This window comes from Lathyrus oleraceus, chromosome 3, assembly GCF_024323335.1.
Source record: "Lathyrus oleraceus cultivar Zhongwan6 chromosome 3, CAAS_Psat_ZW6_1.0, whole genome shotgun sequence".
Classification (NCBI taxonomy): domain Eukaryota; kingdom Viridiplantae; phylum Streptophyta; class Magnoliopsida; order Fabales; family Fabaceae; genus Lathyrus; species Lathyrus oleraceus.
This window is the reverse complement of record NC_066581.1, coordinates 453,627,222-453,640,482: the sequence shown is the minus strand read 5'-3', so window position 1 is coordinate 453,640,482 and position 13,261 is coordinate 453,627,222.

Genomic DNA, 13,261 nt, shown 5'->3' with positions numbered 1-13,261 from the left:
CTTCGGTGACCGTTCTTTCCCGGATCTTTGGTTTAGATGATCTTATGAGAGCTACAACGGCACACCCGAAAGGGCAAACCCGTTGAGTATCTTGCCCGATTGTCGAGACCATTATCCGCCTTAGGATGACCTTATTAGAATTCACCTGTGAGGGGAGGGTTTGATTCCTACAGATACAGGTTCTGTCAGTGATGCTGTGATGGTGACTTTGGTTCAGTAGGACTTATGGATATTTATTTATGGGACGCCGGAGGTCTGTTCGTGGTATTTATCAGCGGGTTCCGTTTATTTCGGATCCCCGGGGTGAATTTGAGGATACTTGTTCAGACGATGAATGGTTCTGTTGGTGACCGTTGGTTCTGAAGTATGGGTTCTAAGTTGTTGACCAGGTTCTATGGTTCCCGGTTCCGAATTCATGCTGAAGTTCTGATCCTGTGCCTTGTGATACACACAACCAACCTGCCATGGCTTCATCATTTTGTATCATAGCATGTTTATTTTCAAAAAAAATAATGCATAAAAAAGAAAAAGTTAACCCGCATATGCATATCCTTTTTCAGGATCACTCATGATAAAACACATCATACACATATCACATATCATTCTTGCATCATTACAGGTAGTCTTGAAGAAGATTTCTCATTCTGGTTCCTGTCTTAGGCAGGGTTGCTGAGCATCGTCCACACCGTTACGCGACAAGGTTGAATCAACAAAGGATTATGGATCAGGTTCAAGCAGAGCTAGAAGAGATGAGGGCCAACATGGCCCAATTCATGAATATGATGCAAGGGGTCGTGCAAGGGCAAGAGGAACTTCGAACCGTGATTCCACCTGTCAGTCGGAATTCGCCGGAAGGAGCCCCTGTCAATGACACTGCTGCTGCCACCATCCCTGTCAATAACTATGTTGTGGGTGATGAATTAAGGGGTGTCAGAATCAATGGACAACCCATCGTTGCAGAAGCTGCTAATGCTCGAGTGGCACCAGTTCGCCATCCTTCTCATTTGGTTGACAAGCAAGAAGATATGTTCACTATTCTCAGTGATGATGATGAAGGTGGAAAGGCGGAAGAGAGAGATAGAAAGGTTGACGCCCTTGCTGAAAAGATTCGCACCATGGAGTGCTAGAATTCTTTGGGCTTTGATGTTACTAATATGGGTTTAGTTGATGGATTGAGGATCCCATACAAGTTCAAAGCGCCATCTTTTGACAAATACAATGGCACTTCTTGTCCTCGAACTCATGTGCAAGCTTACTACAGGAAGATATCCGCATACACTGATGATGAAAAAATGTGGATGTACTTTTTCCAAGACAGCTTGTCTGGAGCGTCTTTGGACTGGTACATGGACCTGAGAAGAGAATCTGTCAAAAGCTGGAGAGATTTGGGTGAAGCTTTTCTGAGGTAGTACAAGCACAACATAGACATGGCCCTGAGCAGAACCCAGTTGCAGAGTTTGTTTCAGAAGACCGGTGAGAGCTTCAAGGAATACGCCCAGAGGTGGCGTGAACTAGCTGCAAGAGTGCAACCTCCGATGTTGGAGAGAGAACTGACTGATATGTTCATTGGGACCTTGCAAGGTGTGTTCATGGATCGTATGGGAAGTTTCCCGTTTGGTAGCTTTTCGGATGTTGTGATCTACGGAGAAAGACCTGAAAGTCTTATCAAAGCAGGAAAAATCCAAGACCCTGGTTCTTCAAGTTCTTTAAGTTCTAAGAAACCATTTTCGGGGGCACCCAGAAGGAGAAAGGGTGAGACAAATGCTGTACATAATCGGAGAAATATAAACATAGGACAACAATACCGTCAAGTTGCTGCCGTGACTATTCCAGCAACCCAACCTCAACAACAACAAAGAGGACAACCATAACAACAACAACAACGTCAATTCCAACCAAGACAAAGAATGCTAGATCGTCGTTTTGATCCGTTGCCAATGACTTATGCTGAGTTACTCCCTGAACTGCTCAGGCTAATGTTTGTTGAACTTCGCACTACGGCTCCATTAACGAGGATTCCCGTTGGGTATGATGCTAATGTCCATTGTGATTTTCATTCTGGTGCGCCAGGGCACCACATCGAGAATTGTCGGGCTTTTCACCATAAGGTTCAAGATCTGATTGATGCCAAGACGATTAACTTTGCTCCTGTTCCGAATGTAGTGAATAATCCTATGCCTCAGCATGGAGGGCCCAGAGTAAACAGTATGGAAGATGAGGAAGTTTTGGACTTGGTAGTCGATGTTAATGATGTTCAGACTTCGTTGTTTGTGGTGAAGTAACGTCTGCTTAAAGGGGGAGTGTTCTCGGGTTGTGATGAGTCTTGTTCAGATTGTGATAATCATGAGAACGGCTGTGTGAAGTTGAAAAGAGGTATCCAGGGATTGATGGATGAAGGTTGCTTACAGTTTGGTCGAGTAGTGAAAGACCGTGGAGAGGTATCAACGGTTACCATTTACTTTACACCGTCAGAAGGTCCTGCACGTGCTCCGAGAACTGTTAATGTGCCTGTGACTATTGGTACTCCTGTGACCATATCTGCTTCGGGGACTGTTGGTACTCCTATCACCATTGCTGCTTCTAGTGGAAGACTTTTTGAGAATGGTAGAGCAATTCCGTGGCAATATGACAATGCTTTTCGCAGTAATAGGAGATCAGAGAATCAGACCAGACCGGTAAATCAGGCTCCAGTTACGATTAGTTCATCAAATAAGACTCCCGTAACAGTTGGTTCGGCTATGGATACTGTGGGAGGACCCAGAGGATTTACGAGAAGTGGTCGTTTGTTTGCACCACAGGTTCCGAAGGACAATGCTGAGGCCCTTGCTAAAGCAAAAGGGAAACAAGTTGTGGGTGAGGAAGAACCAGTGCGAAAGGAAGTGCCCGAGGGTTCTTTTGAGAAAGACGTGGAGGAATTCATGAAAATTATCAAGAAAAGTGATTACAAGATTGTGGATCAGTTGAACCAGACACCGTCGAAAATCTCCATTCTCTCTCTGTTATTGTGTTCCGAGGCACATCGTAACGCCCTGTTGAAAATGTTGAATGTGGCTTATGTGCCTCAAGAGATTTCCGTTAACCAGCTCGAGGGTGTTATTGAAAATGTTAGCACGAGACATGGTTTGGGGTTCACAAATCTAGATTTGACGCCTGAGGGTCGCAATCACAATATAGCTCTGCATATCACGATGGAATGCAAAGGCGCGGTTTTGTCGCATGTGTTGGTTGATACCGGTTCTTCTTTGAATGTGTTGCCCAAGAAGGTTCTGAGTAAGCTTGATGTTGAAGGGGTTGTTCTCACACCAAGTGATCTCATTGTCCGTGCTTTTGATGGATCCAAGCGGTCAGTTTTTGGTGAAGTCACATTGCCCGTGAAGATCGGCCCGGAAGTGTTTAATATTGTCTTCTATGTGATGGATATTCAACCAGCATATAGTTGTCTGTTGGGGCGTCCCTGGATACATGGGGCCGGAGCGGTTTCTTCAACTCTCCATCAAAAGCTAAAATATGTGTGGAATGGTCAGGTTGTGACTGTGTGTGGCGAAGAGGACATCCTTGTGAGCCATTTATCCTCCTTCAAATATGTGGAGATGGATGGCGAAATTCATGAAACTCTTTGTCAAGCTTTTGAGACGGTCAATATTGAGAAGGTGGCTTTTGTTGAACAGAAGAAGTCGGGTACCTCGATTGCGCCCTATAAGCAAGCTCTGGAGGTCATTAATTCAGGTAATGCGGAAGGCTGGGGCAAGATGATTGATATGCCCGTAAAGGAAGACAAGTTTGGCATTGGTTATCAGCCTTCTCAGTCATCAGAGCAGGATGTCCAGAATCAGAAAGAGCCGTGTACCTTCACCAGTGCTGGATTGATGAATCACGGTGATGTCTTTGCAACAGGCACTGAAGACGGCGATAGTGATTGTGATCTGGATAATTGGGTGCGCCCGTGTGCTCCAGGAGAGATGATCAACAACTGGACTGCCGAAGAAATAGTCCAAGTTACTCTTCAGACAAAGTAATTTTCTTTTGTTTTTCATTTTGCACAAAACCCTACGCTCTGCCCGGGGCGTAGTGGTTCACTGTAGGGCCACATCATGTTTGAATTTTCAATGATTATCATCAATAAAGGACGTTTTGCAATCAAATTTGTGCTCACTGTCTTTCTGTTTTTACTTTCATTTTCAAAACAATGAAAATGGCAATGTTTTTTGTTTTTTGTGACTTCCTTGAACTCTTTTCTAAAATAAAGCATTAAACATCATTCGTGCAGAATTGATCTTGCGGATTCCATTAAAAACAGTTCTGTTATGGCTCAGTATGATTTTGATAATCCCATTTACCAAGCCGAAGAGGAGAGTGAAGAAGATTGTGAACTCCCCAAAGAATTGGCCAGACTATTGAAACAGGAGGAAAGGGTCATTCAACCTCATCAGGAAGAGTTGGAAGTCATTAACCTTGGTACTGAGGACGCCAAGAAAGAGATCAAGATAGGGGCTGCTTTAGAGGAAAAGGTCAAGAGAGGGCTGATTGAAATGCTGCGAGAATATGTAGAGATATTCGCATGGTCGTATCAAGATATGCCTGGTCTAGATACAGATATTGTGGTGCACAAGATACCTCTCAGAGAAGATTGTCCCTCGGTAAAGTAGAAGCTTCGTAGAACTAGTCCTGATATGGCTGTCAAGATCAAAGAGGAAGTTCAGAAACAGTTGGATGCGGGTTTTCTAGCAGTTACTAATTATCCCCCTTGGGTGGCCAACATCGTCCCCGTGCCGAAGAAAGATGCTAAAGTCAGGATTTGTGTCGATTACCGAGATTTAAACAGAGCCAGTCCGAAAGATGACTTCCCATTACCTCACATTGATGTGTTGGTCGATAACACTGCTCAGTCCTCGGTTTTCTCTTTCATGGATGGATTTTCTGGCTATAATCAGATCAAGATGGCGCCAGAAGACATGGAGAAGACGACATTCATTACACCTTGGGGCACTTTCTGTTATAAGGTGATGCCATTTGGGTTGAAGAACGTCGGTGCTACCTATCAGAGGGCTATGACGACTCTCTTTCATGACATGATGCACAATGCAATTGAAGTGTACGTGGATGATATGATTGCGAAGTCTTGGACAGAAGAGGAGCACTTGGTAAACTTGCAAAAGTTGTTTGAAAGACTGAGAAAGTTCAAACTGAGGCTGAATCCAAACAAGTGTACGTTTGGAGTGAGATCTGGAAAGCTGTTAGGTTTCATTGTCAGTGAGAAAGGGATTGAGGTTGATCCAGCGAAAGTAAAAGCTATTCAAGAAATGCCTAAGCCAAGAACGGAGAAGCAGGTTCGTGGGTTTTTAGGGAGGTTGAACTACATTGCACGGTTCATATCTCACCTGACAGCTACGTGCGAACCGATATTCAAATTGCTAAGAAAAGATCAAGCAATCAGGTGGAACAATGATTGTCAAAAAGCTTTTGATAAGATAAAAGAATATTTGCAGAAACCTCTAATTCTTATACCTCCAGTTCCTGGGAGGCCTCTGATAATGTACCTTTCAGTAACAAAGAATTTGATGGGGTGTGTATTGAGACAGCATGACGAGTCTGGTCGAAAAGAGCATGCAATATACTACCTTAGCAAAAAGTTTACCGACTGGGAAACAAGATATTCACTGCTCGAGAAAACTTGCTGCGCTTTGGCATGGGCTGCTCGCCGACTAAGACAGTATATGCTGAACCATACTACCTTGTTGATTTCTAAGATGGACCCAGTAAAGTACATCTTTGAAAAGTTGGCTCTTACCGGATGAGTGGCTCGTTGGCAGATGATTTTAACAAAGTACGATATCCAGTACACGTCGCAAAAGGCCATCAAAGGTAGTATTCTGTCTGATTACCTTGCCGAGCAACCAATTGATGACTATCAGCCGATGATGTTTGAATTCCCCGATGAAGATATCATGTACTTAAAGATGAAAGATTGTGAAGAGCCTCTTGTCGAGGAAGGACCGGATTCTGATGACAAGTGGACACTGATGTTTGATGGGGCGGTAAATGTGAATGGAAATGGTGTCGGGGCAGTACTCATTAATCCTAAAGGTGCACACATACCTTTTTCTGCCAGATTGACTTTTGAAGTAACCAACAATGAAGCTGAGTACGAGGCTTGTATCATGGGGATTGAGGAAGCCATCGATCTAAGGATCAAAACTCTGGACATTTATGGAGATTCCGCTCTAGTGATTAACGAAGTCAATGGAGACTGGAATACTCATCAGCCGCATTTGATTCCTTATAGAGATTACACCAGAAGGATCCTGACTTTCTTCAAGACCGTAAAGTTGTATCATGTACCCCGAGACGAAAATCAAATGGCTGATGCCTTAGCCACATTGTCTTCCATGATTAAAGTCCATTGGCAGAATCATGTGCCACAGGTTGCAGTAAATCGACTCGAGAGGCCTGCGTACGTGTTTGCAACCGAGTCTGTTATTGATGAGAAGCCGTGGTTTTATGATATTAAGAATTTCCTCAAAAGCCAAGAGTATCCTGAAGGAGCGTCAAAGAATGACAAGAAAACATTGAGAAGGCTAGCTGGAAGCTTTTACTTGAACAAGGATGATGTGTTGTACAAGAGGAACTTTGACATGGTTCTGCTCAGATGCGTGGTTAGACACGAAGCAGACATGTTAATGCAGGAAGTACACGAGGGATCTTTCGGTACCCATGTTGGTGGTCTTGCAATGGCCAAGAAGTTGTTAAGAGCCGGTTATTACTGGATAACCATGGAATCTGATTGTTTCGAATACGCCCGGAAGTGCCACAAATGTCAGATCTATGCAGATAAAGTGCATGTACCACCAAACCCTCTGAATATTATGAATTCTCCTTGGCCATTCGCGATGTGGGGCATCGATATGATTGGAAAGATTGAACCTACTGCTTCTAATGGACATCGCTTCATCCTGGTTGCGATTGATTACTTTACCAAGTGGGTAGAAGCAGCTTCCTATGCCAATGTTACCAGACAAGTGGTTGCTCGGTTCATTAAGAAAGAAATTATTTGTCGTTATGGGGTTCCTGAGAGAATCATCACTGATAATGGTTCGAATCTCAATAACAAGATGATGAAAGAGCTTTGCAAATACTTTAAGATCGAACACCATAATTCTTCTCCTTACAGACCAAAGTGAATGGTGTTGTAGAGGCAGCAAACAAGAACATTAAGAAGATTGTGCAAAAGATGGTTGTGACGTACAAAGCTTGGCATGAGATGTTGCCTTTCGCTTTGCATGGGTATCGTACCTCAGTACATACGTCGACCGGGGAAACCCCTTACTCCCTTGTGTATGGTATGGAAGCAGTCCTACCTGTTGAAGTGGAGATTCCTTCTCTAAGAGTCTTGTTGGATATCAAATTAGACGAAGCTGAATGGATTCGGACAAGGTTTAATGAGTTGAGTCTTATTGAGGAAAAGCGATTGGCAGCCGTGTGCCATTGGCAACTATATCAGAGAAGGATGAAGAAGGCCTTTGATCAGAAAGTGCATCCTCGAAGCAATCAGATAGGTGACTTGGTTTTGAAGAGGATCCTTCCTCCCGGTACAGATAACAGGGGCAAGTGGACTCCGAATTATGAAGGTCCATATGTTGTTAAGAAGGTCTTTTCTGGTGGAGCCTTGATGCTTACAACTATGGATGGTGAAGATTTTCCGTCCCCTGTGAATTCAGATGTAGTCAAAAAATACTTCGCATAAATTGACCCGCTGGACAAAAAAGAGAGAAAGTCCAGGCAAAAAAGGGCATCCCGGCGAACCAAGAGAAAAATAAAAAATGTTCGGGCAAAAGTTAGGGATAAAGAATAAAAATAATATGTACACCCGGTAAGTCGAAAACAAGCAAAAGCGGCTTAGGCAAAAATGGGTATCCCGGTGGATCAAAAACCTGAAAAGGCGGTCCATGCAAAAGAGGGATTAAAGCGAAGACTACAGTCTGAATTATCTGTACTTCATCGCGTTTCAGTGTAGACCATATTGAAGGATATGAACGGTCTAATCATTCTTCTCAGAAGGCAAAGAATTTGGGGGAAACTGAGGATCTATGAGTCATAATAGAATTGGAAAATAGTGGAATGCCATGTTCACATTGCCAATAGGATAGTTTATTTTCTCTTTTGGCGCAATTACCTCTTCCTAGGAATGGCTTCCTGATGTATTTGCCTTTATAGGCCATTTTTAATCAATAAAAGTCGTTATTCAGTCAAATTGCTCTCTTATTTTTTTATTCTACTGTTTTGTTTGCAAAAAACGTCCGAATTTTTGATAAACATTGCATCTAAAAACATGAAGGCTAGACAATGACGTGCGGAAAGATAAAATATTTGAAAATCATTTTGAATATTGAGTACACTTGAGTATATCTTGTCCATGCAATCCCCTGGGGCATGTATGTCTTGCTGTTTTACAGGTTACTATCTTTGATGCTGGCTAAAGCAGATGAGCCACAGTTTGTTCAAAGGAAGGCCCTGTTTGTTTCAACACTGTCCAGTAGTGTAAAAAGTGGGGTCGTCTAAAGCAAGTTCAGAACTTGTCTCCCCAGTAGTTTCTAGATCGGTGTTTCCCTCAGCAGCCAGGCCTGGAGTTTGTTGTTTCCCCTAGTAGGGTTGAGAGTGTTATTTCCCCAGCAAGTCTGAAGGTTGCTGTTTCCCCAGTGGAGGTGTGCGTTGGTAGTTTTTCCCCAGTGAAATCCCCAAGTAGATCGGGTTCAGTGGAGGTCGTCCCCAGTGAGGATTATCCTTCCCCCAGCAGCAATGCTATTCCCCAGCATGATCGATAGGTTGGTGTTTTCCCAACAGGTGACTCCCTAGTTGAGTTGGTTTCTCTGCCGTTCCGAGAATGTCAGATCAGTAAGTATCCTCAGCAGAGTTATTGTATCTCCCCACAAAGTTGGAAGATCGAATCAGAAATTGGGTGCTCAGCAAAGTGGTAGTTTGCTTTCCTAGCAGGAGTTTTCCTCCCTTTGCATTCGCATTCTCGAATTGCGTAGCATTTCTATTCAGTGTGGAGCATTACGCCATAGAAAACTCAAACATATGCATACATGTGTTAAACCAGATTGGATCATATCTCCAGCCGAGGCGGATCATTTTTCAACATCTGTATGACACATTTGCAGCAATTGCTCTTGGCAACATTCAGAATCGATAATCCCCAGAGAGATTTATTTCCTCACCCGTCCGTGAAAGGAAAGCTTGATTCTCTCCCCAGTTTAGTCCCCGACAAGCGTCTGCCTTGTTTTGACATATGTAGATGTCATCCTTGCGATACCGGTAAGTGTCGTGTTGATCCCCGTAATGTCTGTTTTTTGGTGTCGGTAAACATCATCTTTCGATGTCGGTAAACATCGAGTTCTTTCCCAGTCATCGGTAAATGTCTGGTCGTGTATCCTTTCTTCCCAGTCATCGGTTAATGTCTGGTCGTGTATCCTTTCTTCCCAGTCATCGGTAAATGTCTGGTCGTGTACCCTTTCTTCCCAGTCATCGGTAAATGTCTGGTCGTGTACCCTTTGTTCGATGTCGGTAAACATCGAGTTCCTTCCCAGTCATCGGTAAATGTCTGGTCGTGTACCCTTTGTTCGATGTCGGTAAACATCGAGTTCCTTCCCAGTCATCGGTAAATGTCTGGTCGTGTATTCTTTGTTCGATGTCGATAAACATCGAGTTCCTTACCAGTCATCGGTAAATGTCTGGTCGTGAAGTGCTTTCTGATATCAATTCCTCAGTAGAGTCATCAGTAAACATCTGGTCTTGTTCCAGTTGTAAACATTTTTTTCCTCCCCAGTGGAAGCCTTCATCGGTAAATGGCCTCGCTTTCTTTGATATCGGTAAATATCAAACTTATTTTGAAGCCGACATCGGTAAATGGCCTCGCTTTCCTTGATATCGGTAAATATCAATCTTGTTTTGAAGCCGCCATCGGTAAATGGCCTCGCTTTCTTTGATATCGGTAAATATCAATTCTTGGTTTTGAAGCCGCCATCGGTAAATGGCCCCGCTTTCATTGATTCGTCACCGGCAGAGTGCAAATTTTCCGGTTCTTTTGGTATTCAATCCCTGTTTACCTTGAAGGTCTGATAGCCGCTGCTTTCATCCGTTCGGGTTCTCAGTTGATTGAATAGGGGAAGCTGTAACACCTCAAATTTTCCCTCCCCATTCATGCATTCATTTTTATTTTTTTTAGGTCATTTATCATTCCATATTGCATTGCACCATGGCAGTCAAAATTGGCATCAAGAGAATCCTTTGTACAAAAGAGCAAGTCTTTCCTTGAGATGAAGGCCACATGATTATTCTAAAGAGCTTATATGATCTAGGGTTCATTTTGAAGCAGTTTTACCAAGTGGTAGAGGCCCAAGTTCATCAAGGCATTTCCAGGTCATCTGAGGACCATACAAGTCAATTGTGCAGTCAACTGAGGGCTTTGAGATGGGGAGGTGAGTGGAAGCATCTCAATCATGTTCAAAAGAGGCCTATTCATCATGACAAACATCTATCTTGAAGATTCAGAGGTCCTGGCCAAAGTTTCCAAAAATGGAAAATGACCTGTAATTCAAAGTTTCCAAAAATGGCAAGTTTTTGGACCACATTCAACTTGACTTTCCAACATCAAAGAAGCTTCAAATGGATTTTTGGTGAACATGAAAGTTGAAGATCTTTCTCTCCAATTTTCAAAAAGTCCTATATCATGATCATCTGATGAATGGTTGAGAAGTTATGACCAAATGATCACAAAGTGTGCATGGAAGTTCAACATGGCATAACTTTTGATTCAAAACTCCAAATTGGACCACTCTTTTTGCAAAATGCTCCTTGTGACCAATACTTTCCAAATGGATCATTGCCTTGCATGAAAAAAGCTCATATGATCACTTGCCCATCCATGTGCATTTTGGAGGGAAAATTGACAATTCAAAATTGGTGGATCATACAAGCCAAATACCATTTCCATGATGTTTATTGGATGATTTTGAGTGAAAATGAAGCTTTCATGGCACTGTTCACGTGTGGATTTATCATGCTACCTCACACTTGCATTTTTGGCATTACACCTTACATTTCATTAATCTTAATTAACCAAGCTTAATTGTGATTAGCAACATGATTAAGAGGTCATATAAATACCAAATGATAACTGTAATCAAAGGAGGATAACAGAATTTGGATCAAACTTTCATTTCCCTCTCAATTTTCTCTCTCTTCAAAACACAAAATTCTTCACATAATTCTTGATTTTCTTTGCTTAATCATGATCATGGAACATCACTGAGCAAGAATCAACGTGTGGCTTGAAGAATTCAGTCCAATTTTGAGCATATCATGTGCATGAGTATGGAAACAAATTTTTGAAATTAAGCTAGATCCAGTGAATTTCAAGTGTTTCTTTGTGATTAAAGCTTCAAATCAAGATTGAGGAAGAAGTTCTGGAGCTTATGGAAGCTTGAAGGCGCGATTTCAACACACTGCACTTCAAGTAAGTTGAAATTCGACCGTCTTATTTTGCCAATTTATTGCCATGAATGTGTAGATCGTGCTTCCCTGAACATGCTGATATGTTTACTTTTGAATTTGGTTGAGAAACGAGTATGCTAGATGAACTTTCATTTTTGAGATCTAAACTGTTTTGCTTCGATCCAGGAATTGTAGTATGATCTAGATGTTTTGGATGTGATATTTCTGATCCTCATGGGAAGAGCTTTCCAACCATATATATGTTGTAAATTTCTGGAAAATTTCACATGAGGCTCCGCCGGAGACGGGCGGAGAAGACGGTTGTTACCGCCGTCCTCCGCCGTCTGGTTTTGGTGCCTAGGGTTTGCCCTATCAGCGCTGACTATAAGCTCATGTGTCCTTTTGATTGGCCTTGCATTCTTGACCAAGCCTGTGTGTGCTGTTGACCTGTTGACGAGGCTGCCACACATTTAAATGAAGCGCTGTGTTTCAAGCGCTGTTAGATCCCTTAGAGTGTGGGTTCGATTCCCCGCTTGTGCATTTCTTTTTGAAATTCCAATTGAGCGTTGTTGATCCTTGAGGCGTGAGTTCGATACCTCACTCACGTGGTTTATGAATTTTATTTGGATCCTCATTTCCCCTGGCTAGCGTGGGTTCGAAACCTGGCGCATGTGTTTCTAAATTTACTTTTATTGATATTTTCTTGGACCTGGAGTGCGCGTGTTCAATACTTGGTTGTGTGCATATTCTGAGTTTCATTTAAATTTTGCTTTCCCTCCAATTATTTCATATTATTCCAAATATTTTGTTCAACTTTAAAAAATCACTAAAGATGGTAGATTAATCCAAATTATTCCAACTTTTTTTTCACATGCTTGTGTTAATGTCTATTATTTTTTTATGTTATTTGCATGATTTGTTTATGGCTGGACTTTTAATTGTGAATTGTTGATTGAACATGGTACCAAATTAACATGCTACATTCATTTGTTTGTGAAATGCTCATGGTTTATCCAATGGACTTGAAATTTGGCATGCTTAATCCTAACATCGGATGTGACTTTTTGGCTTTGGTTTGAGATTTTTATCATATGCTATCACTGTTTTGGATACATGAGCATATGGTGTGACAATTTGTGTCACAAATTTGATGTTGCATTTGTGCATTTTCATACATATGCCATTTGATCTCTTCTGGTTTCAATTTTTTGCATGATGTTCATTCTTAACATGATAAGCTTGTATAAGAAATTTCATGATCATTGGATGCTTTTCTGTTTTGATTTGGATTTTCTAATTTGATTGTCCATTTTGTGCACCTTTGCTTGCCTTTGCTTTACCTTGATCATTTAATGGCTTTGCCTTATGATTTGGTTTTGGTCCTTTTGAGGACTCTTTCTTGTCTGATTGAATGTGCTTCATGAGAAATATTGACTTCTCCTTTGGTCATTTGACTTGCCTTTGACCCTAGTCTTTGTACTAGTGGTTTGTACTCACCAATTGTGTTTTGTGTTCCAGGTATTTAGTACTAATGGTGGGTGTGGTCTCATTACTTTAGATGCCAATTGCTTTGATCACAAACTCTTGTTGTGTTGTAGGTCCATTGATGTGATGAAATCACTTGAGTGCTTGCACTTGTGACTCACATTGTGTAGATATTGAAAAGTTCCACTGTGTTGACTGTTGGTTTTTCTGAATGCAATATTGATTGTTTGGCTTTTGTACAAGTACATTAGTTGCTAGCTCTTGCTTGAGCTTTGCTTTGGAGTGT